Genomic DNA, 11,705 nt, shown 5'->3' with positions numbered 1-11,705 from the left:
GGCATTAATAGAGACAGTAATGAGCTAAATATGTATAGAATCATCATTTAAAGCGCACTTTCTAATGTGAGGTGTCTGTCCCGAACCCTAACCCCTAAATTTGCATTTGTGGAAATAATACGTACAATTTTTTTTTCACTCTTTTTTTTCAAATATCTTTTTTATTCATTCAAAGTGAAGTTGAAATATTTAGATTTTATCATGAGTTTAATTTTAATTTATGTCACTACAGCATGCCCCTGCATTATAGAGCAGGAAGTGAGACTGCATCCCTGTCCCTCATGGCCACATGGTCAGCAGTTAGATCCCATTCATATGAAGTAAATGTGTCCCAAAGTCTGAAAATCAGTGTGGAACATTGAGAATCGTCACTACCAAAACACATATTTTCTGCAATAAAGTACTTTTTAAAATGTTTTAATGAATATATTATGATTTTATGTGTGTACAGCTGTTCAAAGCTGTGTGTGTTAGTCATACACTGGCTGCGTTTTTGAGTTCTGCTCAAAATGAGCCGAAATTGTCACTACTGACACAATCATCACTGAAACATTTGGTAGAGTTTGGGTAGTGTTATGATGCTTCATTACACTACCTACTGTGTGTTCTATGCAGAGGATTTGTTCACTTATTTTCACTTAGAGAATCAAGAGAATGAATCGTCTGACCAGGGGCGCCCAAACATTTACATAGAACTATGTAAAGTGTCTAAAAACCACGTGTTCACAAGTAAACACACGTAACATTATGTGAGCACGTGACGTTTTTCATGTGCATGTGAAAAATAACGTGAGGTGTCTACGAAACATTCTGTAAGATACACAGAAACACATAAATATCAGGTTGAAAAGCGCTGCAGTATTCCTTTACCATGCGTTGTTTCACTGCACTGGTTATTCGGGGCTTCCCCAGACTGTGAAAAAGCAGAGCGTCAGCCGTATGGTAAACAGGGGTGCTGTCAGCGAGGGGTAGTGTGTGTTAAAAAGGAGCTGTGCGCAAACTCTCATTCATGATGGTGCTTTAGGCCGTTTCCATGGCAAGAGATGAGAGTGCAGAAGGGAGTGGAACGGAATGTGTTCGGGCCATAGCAACACTGTTTGTTTATTAATTTATTTATTTACCACCTGCTTTATCTGAAGGGCTCAGTGATACAAAAGGGCCATGGGTAACATTAACATGAGTAATATTGACACTACTTTCTGACACAAACTTGCCGTGTTTTCAGAGAATCAGCTTCTCTGTAAATGTCGTCTCTCCTCTACCTGTCATAAACGTCTGGTCATGACTTTCATATCTCCGGCCAGACATCTCGGGTGGGTTTTGAAAGGCGGTGACGTACGCAGCTGTTGAAATGGCAGTGAAAGTCTTAGAAGAGAGCGCATGGTGAAGCGCAGGCATGCCGGGAGAGGGATAAGGGCTTATCTCCTGCTGAAGGATTCCGTCCGTCAGGCTTCTCTGCTCTGCAGTTTTGAAGAACCTTGAGCTTAAGATGGGAAACTTGGTGTGGTCTCACAGCAAAACAGCAAAAAAAACCCAAATGATCATGAACAAACAGAGTAAAACTAGCCGATTACACAACTTGTAATTTGATGAAATTACACAAAATGTATTCATCATTTTAATGATTCTGTTGTTAAACTGGATTGTATGATCCCAACAGTAAATTGGTTAATTATCCTTATCATTCTTTGCATTTGGTCACTCATTGGCCACTTTATTGGAAACCCCTTCTTTGCTCCCGAATGGTCTAAGAGTTTGCCCTATCTGACCGTCCCAAAGGACTGTCCACCCCAGAGTCTAGACCTCATCATAACTGAATTTGTTTGGGATTACTTGGATCTTAAAAAGCATAAATACAACCAACTACTAAGACTGAACTTTGGAGGTGTGGAAAAATATCCCTGCAGATTTCTTTAAAAATTTAAAGGCGAGTCTCCTGAAAATAATTGGTGGACCCACTAAATATGTCATATTCTGTTAAATATATATGGGTCACACTTCATTTGGATGGTCCCCAATAGACGATCTACAAATACTTTAATTGTTAACAAATTTTCTGGTGATTATCAACAACATTAAGGTTTAGGAGTTGGTGTAGGTTTTGCCTTGAGGTTAGGGTTAGGATTAGATTTAGGGTTAGGGGCAGATTTAATACAATCTTTCACACCCAACTTCAAGTTCAGTTGCATTTACAGTGGACCATCCAAATAAAGTGTTACCAATATGTGTTTTCCCTTTTTTTCCAATGCTGAAATCTCATACTTAATGGTCATTTTAACTGGAAATGAAATAAATGAAAGCTGGTGTCTGACTTTTGTACAGGACTTTATATGGTGGTCTTATAAGGGAGCTTATTAGGACCTCCAGTGAGGGGAAATACAACACAAGAGTTTATCATAAACTGAACATGAGTGTAAGTGTACAGAATTGTCTGTAAGCTTATATGTTTAAGTACATGCTGTGTTTTCTTCATAGTTATTCTGAAGTATTGCATTTTCATAACAAGCTGTCAGATACACAGCGACCCCCCTTTGGGTCAGTGCTTATGTAACTGACAGTATCTAGGCCATATTATCCTTTCAGAAAAATTATAAGCTTCCATCAACTGATACTGATGGATGAGGTCAGGTAGTTTCAGTGTGTCACAGTGATCACTGCAGGTGTGCTAGAAGGCAAGACTTTTGGACACGAGTCAGCAATTCACAGTGGACAGTGTCCATTTTCAGTTTGCGTTATAGTGCAGGGTTGCAGAGCTGTGTGTGGTGCCAGTTTGTGTGAAAAAAGTGCCGTCCCAGTATAAAACCATTCAGTCTCTGTGCTGTAGATGTAATAGATATAAACGGTGCTGAAGCGCCGTCACCATTAGCATGTTCATACCAGGTACTGAAGGGGAATTCCACTGATTTTTCAAAATTGCCACATGATTCAATATGATGTAAACAATATCATTAAGAGTCTAATGTGAAATGCTTCATTCTAGAGAAACTTATAGTCTTAACTTGGAATTACTCACAGTGGTGGTGATAGGAACCAGACGTCTACCTCTAAAACCTCCCTCACAGACAGTTTGAGATAAGAGCTCTGCCCTATTCATTATATAGTGCACTATTTTGGGGTTCCACCAATTTGTAGTGGTGTCCAAAACATAGTGCAGAAGATCTAGTTCACTTAAACAATCCCACAGTGTACCACAATAAGTAGTGTCTAACTGATGTACCCTAGTGGATAGAGAATACCCATAATGCACAGAGTTGGTTGGTTTTAAGATCCTTCTCTGAAGAGGACTAACGAGTCCAGCCACAATGGCAGCGTCTCCACAGACCTCTCTTTACACCTGTTACAGACGTTGTCAGCTCTTCTGATGTGTGCGGTCAGACTCAGTGGATATAGTGGAATGATGTTTATGGTGTTTATGCAACGGAATCAGCAGTAATGAACAAACCTGTTCGACACAGTGTCCTAAATAGTTTACCACCATCTAGTAGGTGTTCAATATAGTGATCCAGATTTTCAAATATAGGGTATTGTGATTAGGGGAGCAATTTGGACATGGGAGATTTCGGCCTAAAACATTTCTTTAATCCATTTATTACAGAGAGACACTTGCAGGGTGTTGTGTCACGATCCATGGTTAAATCCAGAGGACCAGGGGTCATGAACATGAGGCTGGTGTGGAAAGTGATAAGAGATTTTAAGCTGGAAAACCATCACATGTATTATACAATATTATACTAGGTAAACAGTCCAACAGTGACAAGCATACAAAGTTCCAACGTCAACCTTTCTAGAGACCAAGTTGGTGCTGCCCCAGGGAAACTGGCCACAGACGGCACCAAATAAAAAAAAAATAAAACCAAATAATCTAAACCTGACCTAAACAAAAATAGGATGGCCACCCTAACTGTAAAACAAAAACACATATGTGGCACCTGTGTGTTGTTTGTGTACAGGCGCACCCAAACTAGCCTGCACGGTTCCCTACCACCTGGACTGAACTTGCCATGTAGCCTTAATAAGATTAAGAAGGATTTTAAGTTCTTAGTTGTGTAAAATGTTCTAAAGCATTTTTTCTACAGCATCTCTGTTACAAACAAATTACAGCACATTACATGGCAAATGTACAAAAGGAAAGCAGCGAGCATAATTTCTATAAGTGTGTCTGAGAGCTTCTGAATAGCGAATGGCAAACCACCTGCCATCCTCTCTCTGCAGGTTCTTATAGCTGAAGCTCCTCCCCTTTCACTGATGTCATTCCTCCAGATTGGTCACCTGAGTAGAACTGAATCCACCAATGGGAAGGAAGCTGTGGCAGACTGTAGCAGAGACAACCATACAGCAGACAACCATACAAAATAGCACTAACATAAGGAAAAACAGTCCTGAAAGAACATATCTTTTTATATTTATCACTATTTTAACATTACGAATGTGTCACACTAAAACCTAAAATCTCCACTTTGGTTTTTGTTTTTTTACTATTCGGTAAAATTAAAAACCTTAAATTACTCTTTGCTTTGTGTTATGATTTTGTGATGAACTGACTAATAGAAATTGTCCAAAATGAAATAGAAATTTTTCTATAAAAAATATTATCAGATTAATTTGATGGCATTTTAGGGCCACTGTTGAAAAAAAAATAGATTTCGAAAATAAAGTCATAATATTTTGAGATAAAAAGTCATACACTATGATATTTTGAGATAAAATTGCAATATTTCAAGAATAAAGATGTAATATTTCAAAATAAAAAGTCATATGGTATGATATTTTATGAATAAAGTTGTAATATTTCAAGAATAAAGTTATAATATTTTGAGAAATAGGTTGTTTTTTTTTTAGAACAAAATCATAATATTTCAAGAATAAAGTCATAGAATTAAAGTGGCATTAATATCAGAAATAGTCACAATATTGTGGCTAAAGGGTTTGTGAAATGAAGGTAGCAACCTCCTTGTGTTAAAGTGAGAGGCGTTGAGTAGTTGGTGGAGTTATACTTTCATATCGCTTTCACCCTTTAAGATATACTCAGTCTGCCTGTCTCTCCTGCACATCAGCACCAGCCTGTTATTAGTATAAGAAATGGCTGAAACGGCTGAGCAGGAAACTGTAATTGTCTGTTTTGTTGAAGGAGAATCACAGGCAGGGTCGTCTACACGGCTATCGGTGATTACGTCTCTGTGCCATTCAAAGAGGACAATGCCAATGTGCCATTTCACAGCAGACAATGAGAATGACGATTAAAATGAACTCCAGCGCACTCGGCGCCTTTGTCTTCGCCAGAACAGCAACCGAGGACCCACCACATTATGGCTGCCCCCTACATTTAGCCCACTTCATCCTCCAAATATCTCGAGTTTAGTCTTGAACCTTTACCACTTTATCCTCGAAATATTACGCCCTCTAATCTCGAAGTCTATTATTATTTTTATTTTTAAACAGTGGCCCTAAAACACTGTTGTACATTAACTTTCATTATAAGCTAAGACTGTTTTTTTTTTTTTGTAAAATTACCATTTTGGAGGTTTTGTTCTAACAGTGACAATATTAAAACTCAGACACATGTAGGTTCACTGGTGGTTCTGGATAGTAAACAAAAAGGCTATATTAATGTTGTAGTCATGGTGACCTCTGGTTCCTATCACCGCCACTGTAAAGACATCTGAGTCAGTAAGATTCTCTACAATGAGCCATTTCACACCAAACCTCTCTGAATGACTAGGTTTACATCTCAACCACTGAATCATGCAGAATGCTTGAAAAATCAGCAGACCTCCCATTTAACAAACACCTCCAGTGAGCTCACAAGGTGTCGGAGAGACGATGTGTAATTGTTTACGACTGGCATTTCCATGTCTCTCCAGCGACCGCTTATGACTGTATTTTGTGAAGGGCAACAAATGTTTACTATATCAGTCTCTCCCTGTGTTCGTTGTTTGTGTAAATGTACGAGCTGTTACAAATGTTTAGACCGCATGGATTACAAACAGCTTAACAAACAGGAGAGGAGACGGAGGAAAGAGCTACACAGCTCCTTGCGTCTCTGCTGTGACGACACATTTGATTAAGGCAGTCGTCTGATGTTGTTGGGGACACAACAGGGTACTTTAGTTTCACATTTCAAATGCTATGAGGTTATATGTATCCCTCCCTGACCCCCACCGAAGGTGGTTAAAGTGGTCAGACCACAGTGCGTCTCCAGGGCACTTTGGGGCACCTGCATATTGCGCTGTCCACTTATGATTGGATCACCCTGGATGCTTGTTAATGCCCAGTTTGAATGGGAGCTTTGATGTTCTTCCACTTTTGTTATAAATGTTCTGCAGAGTGTAAATCAGAACCCAAATCACACACACTTTCTGAGCCGCTTATCCTTCTGGGTCGCAGGGGGAGCTGGACCCTATCCCAGTGGTCAATGGGCAGATGGCAGGAAACACCCTGGACAGGTCACTAGTCCATCACAGGGCAGACATCCACACTCACACCCAGGGGCAACTTAGCGTGTCCAATCAGCCTGACTGCATGTCTTTGGACTGTGGGAGGAAACCGGAGAACCCGGAGGAAACCAACGCAGACACGGGGAGAACATGCAGACTCCACACAGAAAGGACCCTGGTCGCCCGGCCAGGAGTCTGACCCGGGCCCTTCTTGTTGCGAGGCCACTGCGCCACCGTGCAGAACCCAAATCAATGACAGTGTATTTTGTAAAGGGTTCTATATGTAACAATAGCAGAACGCTTTTTGGTTCTATATATAACCCTTTTTAAAAAAAAGGCTCTATATAGAACCATCTACAGCACATCAATCTGAAGAACCCTTTCACAATGCAAAGAACCCTTAAATCATGAAAAGCGTTCTTTGAATGTTCATGATTCCATATAGAATCATTTCCTTTACTAAAGAACCCTTGAGGAACCATCATTTTTAAGTGTGTATGTGCATGTTAGGTGTGCTAGTTAGGCTTGATCGTCAGTCTGGGACATCTTGCCTTCTTTTGGGATTTGAATTTTCCCACTGTTACTTTTAGTGAAGTGAGGAAAACATTTGCAAATGTCTTGTTTAGGCAAAGCAGCTGTGCACAAATACTTTGGGAATATTTAGCTTCAACACTTTATATTCCTCCTTTATATGAAAAGCAGTTTTTGCCTGACAGTTTTCTTTTCCAGCATATTGTTAACTGCCAGTGGGGTAACTACACTGTAGGGGGGTGGTCCATTTTCGAGAACCAAAGAGTTAGAATTGTTCACAGTGATGGTAATAGGAAGCAGACGACTGAAGAGTTTAATGTGTCTTAAGCTTCCTCAGAGAAGGCTTTACAACATTGTTTTAAAATTGCTTTGAGATCAGGTTTTGTTGAGAAACAGTGGTGGTGATGGGAACCAGGGGTCACAATGTCTACCACACAAATATAGTCATTTTATTTACTATCCAAAACCACCAGTGAACACGTGTCTGAGTTTTATATGTGATGTTGATGATGGTAAAATAATGGAAAATCTAAGAATATAAGTGTAAATGTACCTCTTCACCATGAATGGATTTTGAAAAAATATACATCGCAACCCAAAAGCTTAAGTCAAAACTATCATAAAACAGTGTCTCAGACATCAGGCAGTGTATTCCTAACCATTTCATGTACTATCTTTCTGTGAGGGAGCTTTAAGAGGCATTAAACTCCTCAGACATCTGGTTCCTATCAGCACCACTGTGAACAATCCTGACCAAACCACTCTGACTGACTCTAAATGTTTACATCCTTTAATTTGGTAAATATGTGGTACAAACTCTACAGCACTGTGTAATTACTTTAGGTAACCTACTACCTGGTAGTTATATGACATAATAATGTTGTACACAAATACTGTACAAACAGTCTTACATAGTTTGTACCTGTTTATTATTAATGAAACTGAATTTGGGCTGTAAATGAAAGCAATAATGCTTATTGTGGTTTTTCTTGGTCCTGAATATTTACTTCATAAAAATATATGTTGTTTGGTTTATGTTCATTTGACTTTAGGCGGTGATTCTGAATAAGTTTTAGAGAATAAACGGCAGAGAAGAACCTCACCATCATTTGCATCCAAAAGTTACAGCAAGGTTGGATTCAACCTATAATGTAATAATAATTACTAATATTTTTGTAATATGTTATAAAATATAATGTTATTTATTATCATATATTGAATGATAATGAATGCTCTATCATGAACTACAGATAAATGTAATTTTTTTGCTATTCCTCTTTTTATTTTTAATCTCAATCTGGTTTTGGCCTTGTCTCCTGGTCTCGGTCTTGAGTCGGACTCGGCTGTAGTGATCTTGCCACACTAGGAGCAGGACACCTATGATCTACAGTGGACATGACATCTACAGTGACTTTAGGCGGTGATTCTGAATAAGTTTTAGAGCATAAAAGGCAGAGAAGAAACCTCACCATCATTTGCTTACGAACGTTACAGCAAGGTTGGACTAAGCCTATGACATTAAAGTAATTAACAATATTTTATAATATATTATAAAATATAATATTATTTATTATGACATGATGAATAATCATGAATGTAATAACTATCATGAACTACAAATTAATTACAAATTTCAGCTTTTTGCTTCTCTTCTTTTTATTTTCAGTTTGGCCTTGTCTCCTGGTCTTGGTCTTGAGTCGGACTCGGCTCTAGTGGTCTTGCCATACTAGGAGCAGGACACCTATGATCTACAGTGGACGTTTACATTATTCATTCAGCAGACACTCTTATCCTCAGGGGTGGATTTAGTGATTTTGAAGCTCTCGGCAAAAGACGGGACTTTGAGCTGCCTGGGTGAACGCTTATAAACAGGCACAACCATCTACACCAAAAGAAAAGTGAAATCATCTTAAATCTAACGTGTATTATTTATTAATTAATATTAATATTATTAATTATTTTTATAATTACATATGTATTATTTCTCATTTTGAGATTGTGGTAAGAATATGAAAGAATATGTAACCTATTTCTAGACATGGGGCCTCATTCACCAATAAGTTTTCTCTTAAACGTGTTCTTGAGAAAGGTCCTAAGAAAAAGTCTGTGTCAGATTCATGACGTGTTCTTAAAGTGCAGAACTGTTCACACCACTGTGCTCTTGAGTGTAGAGTCTAGAGTCTTTCTTACCTAAGAACAAATCCCAAGTAAGAAAACATTGATGAATGTCAGAATCTTTGTAAAAACTTAAGATTTTAAGAAGAAATATCTTCTTAAGAATGGTTGGTGAATGAGGCCCAATGTTTGTACTTGAGTCATTTTATTAAGTGAATATCTCACTGTATTGGCAGACAATTTTTTAAAGAAATAATCCTTGAAACAAGCAAAATATCTACCAATATAGTGAGATAATGTTTTACAGAATAAAGTAGAAATAAAGTAATAATGTAACTTTTTCCAGAAAGTATAAGGAACGTGATCCCATTTCAATTTAAAAGAAGTAATTAGTAACTCATGATGGATTACTTTTGAGTTATTACCCCGACACTGAAGCTATCTGTACTAATATTAACACCAGCATCATCTATAGTCTGTTGAGCCTGAATGAACAAAGTTAGCCTTGGGTTTCATTTCCTCTCTCTGTTTGCATTTCTCTGCTGCACCTGGAAAACTTGATGATTTTCCTGATCATCAAACTAAATAACTTCCTCTCTACAATGTAGATTATCTCTTAACTGCCTTGTTCACACCAGTCTGTCTTTATGCAGTTGTGTCATGACGTAACTACGTGGAATAGTCCATTATAAGCATGACCGGGGGTGGGGCTGCATTGAAATTACTGAAAAAAATGGCTTCAATCGCAAATAATAGCTATTTTTAAAATGCATATATACCTCAGAATAGGTTATTTAACATCAACACATTCAGTACATCTAATTTGCATTTTCACGGGGCCCTTGGCTCATGGGGGCCCAGGTGCAAAGAGCACCCCTGCTGATCCAGAGTGGCTTACAAAACCATGCAAAAAAAACAAAACGAAGTGAATCTGAAATGATTCATAACCCTAAAACAAGCATGTTCACTGCATGTGAAGGTCAGTCGGCTCGTTACGAGATTCAGACAGCAGGGCTTCTAAAGGAGACCCTGTTAGGGTGCTTTTAATTCTGTTCCTCAATTTCAAAGTCATGTTTCCTCTGCTGCCATTTTCCTATTAAAACACACCAGGTGCAGGGTCTGTTCGATGGCCGCTGTTTCTATGGCACTTGAATGACGCACGTCGTTCCGTGAACTGACGTCAAACAGGGACAGCAAATTACTGTAATTCCATCTGTATTTTGTGCTAATAGCTGGTGTCTTTGACAAAGTGTTCCCGCCTACACCGACACCCAGAAGAACTGCGTCCGATGAGTCAGACGTCAACACTCAACCAAGAAACTTATGCTAATTTCCTCTAATTAAATGACAGTATAGACACTGGACACCATGTTTTATGAGTTAATTGTTAACTGTTACACAAAGATGACCCCAGAGGGGGGGAAAAATACATTCATACAGCAGAAATAACCCACTTCGTGACTGGATTTCAGAACACTTGCAATATGTACAGTACATTATACATACAACACAGACATTGACTCTGAGAGAAGCTAGTTTTCTTGAACTGTAACCTCAAATGCAAATGCAACTATGCATATTTGTAAGTAAGAAACTGTCCTGCAGTGAACATCTTTACATAACAAACACAGAAACACACTCACGCACATGCAGCTTTACGAACAAAACAGACAGAGAACCACAGCTGAAGAGTTCGAACAACAGTGACTGGCACTACGGGGAGTTTTATGAAATTAAAGCTGAAATCCCCCCCCAAAATGTTAATGATTAAGGTGGGGAGCTGACCTACAATGATTTTCAGTAGCAATTCTCATGCTGGGAGGCTCTGATTCTACCACTTTAGGGCTCAGTAATAATTTAGCATTGTGAAATTGTGTGTAATGAATTCAGTCATTGGCACAGCGAAGCATAAAAATGAATATTTACACACTTCATTCACACAAACGCTTCCAAAAAACCTCTGGCAGTGAAGATTTACACGCATATTTACAGGATCTACATGAGCACGTTCTCTTTCCAGCATTTGGACAATTATATGCTCATAAAAATGCAAGTCCTTACAAAGACCAAGACAAACAATACATGTGTAATGTGTAACAGACATTAAATATGTTTGAGACCAGAGTTATGTACATTAGAGCTGAGGAATGTAAGAAATTTACAATCAGTTTGATTCAGTCCTTAGATTTCTAAGAGTGCTGTTCATAAGTCAGAGAGAGTTCATTTATTTTCCAGTCAAAACGGCCAATAAGTGCAAGTTCAAAGGAAAATATGTGAGTTTCCACAACTGGAATTCTTCTACAGAGAAAATGGGGCTCCTAACAACCACCTGGAAGACCTGGTAGACAGCAAAACTGCCCCCATCAGACAAACAGCACTTAAAGCTTTCGTCTCTGAGAGAGAGGAGAAAATCAAGCTGCTTCAGATCTGAAAACATCCACAGGTGTTTCTGTCCATCCTTCCACTGTGAGAAGACGACTCAGCGCTGTGGGTCTGAAAGGATGTGCAGCTGTTCAAGAAGAACCTCACTGAGAAAAGGAGACGGACACATCAAACAAAGAAGCTGAACAATGGACTGTCCAGACCTCAACAACTTTGGAGGTGTGGAAAAATATCCCTGCAGAT

The sequence above is a fragment of the Colossoma macropomum genome, unplaced genomic scaffold (assembly GCF_904425465.1).
Source record: "Colossoma macropomum unplaced genomic scaffold, Colossoma_macropomum, whole genome shotgun sequence".
Classification (NCBI taxonomy): domain Eukaryota; kingdom Metazoa; phylum Chordata; class Actinopteri; order Characiformes; family Serrasalmidae; genus Colossoma; species Colossoma macropomum.
The sequence above is the reverse complement of the archived record's forward strand: the minus strand, read 5'-3'. Positions refer to the sequence as shown.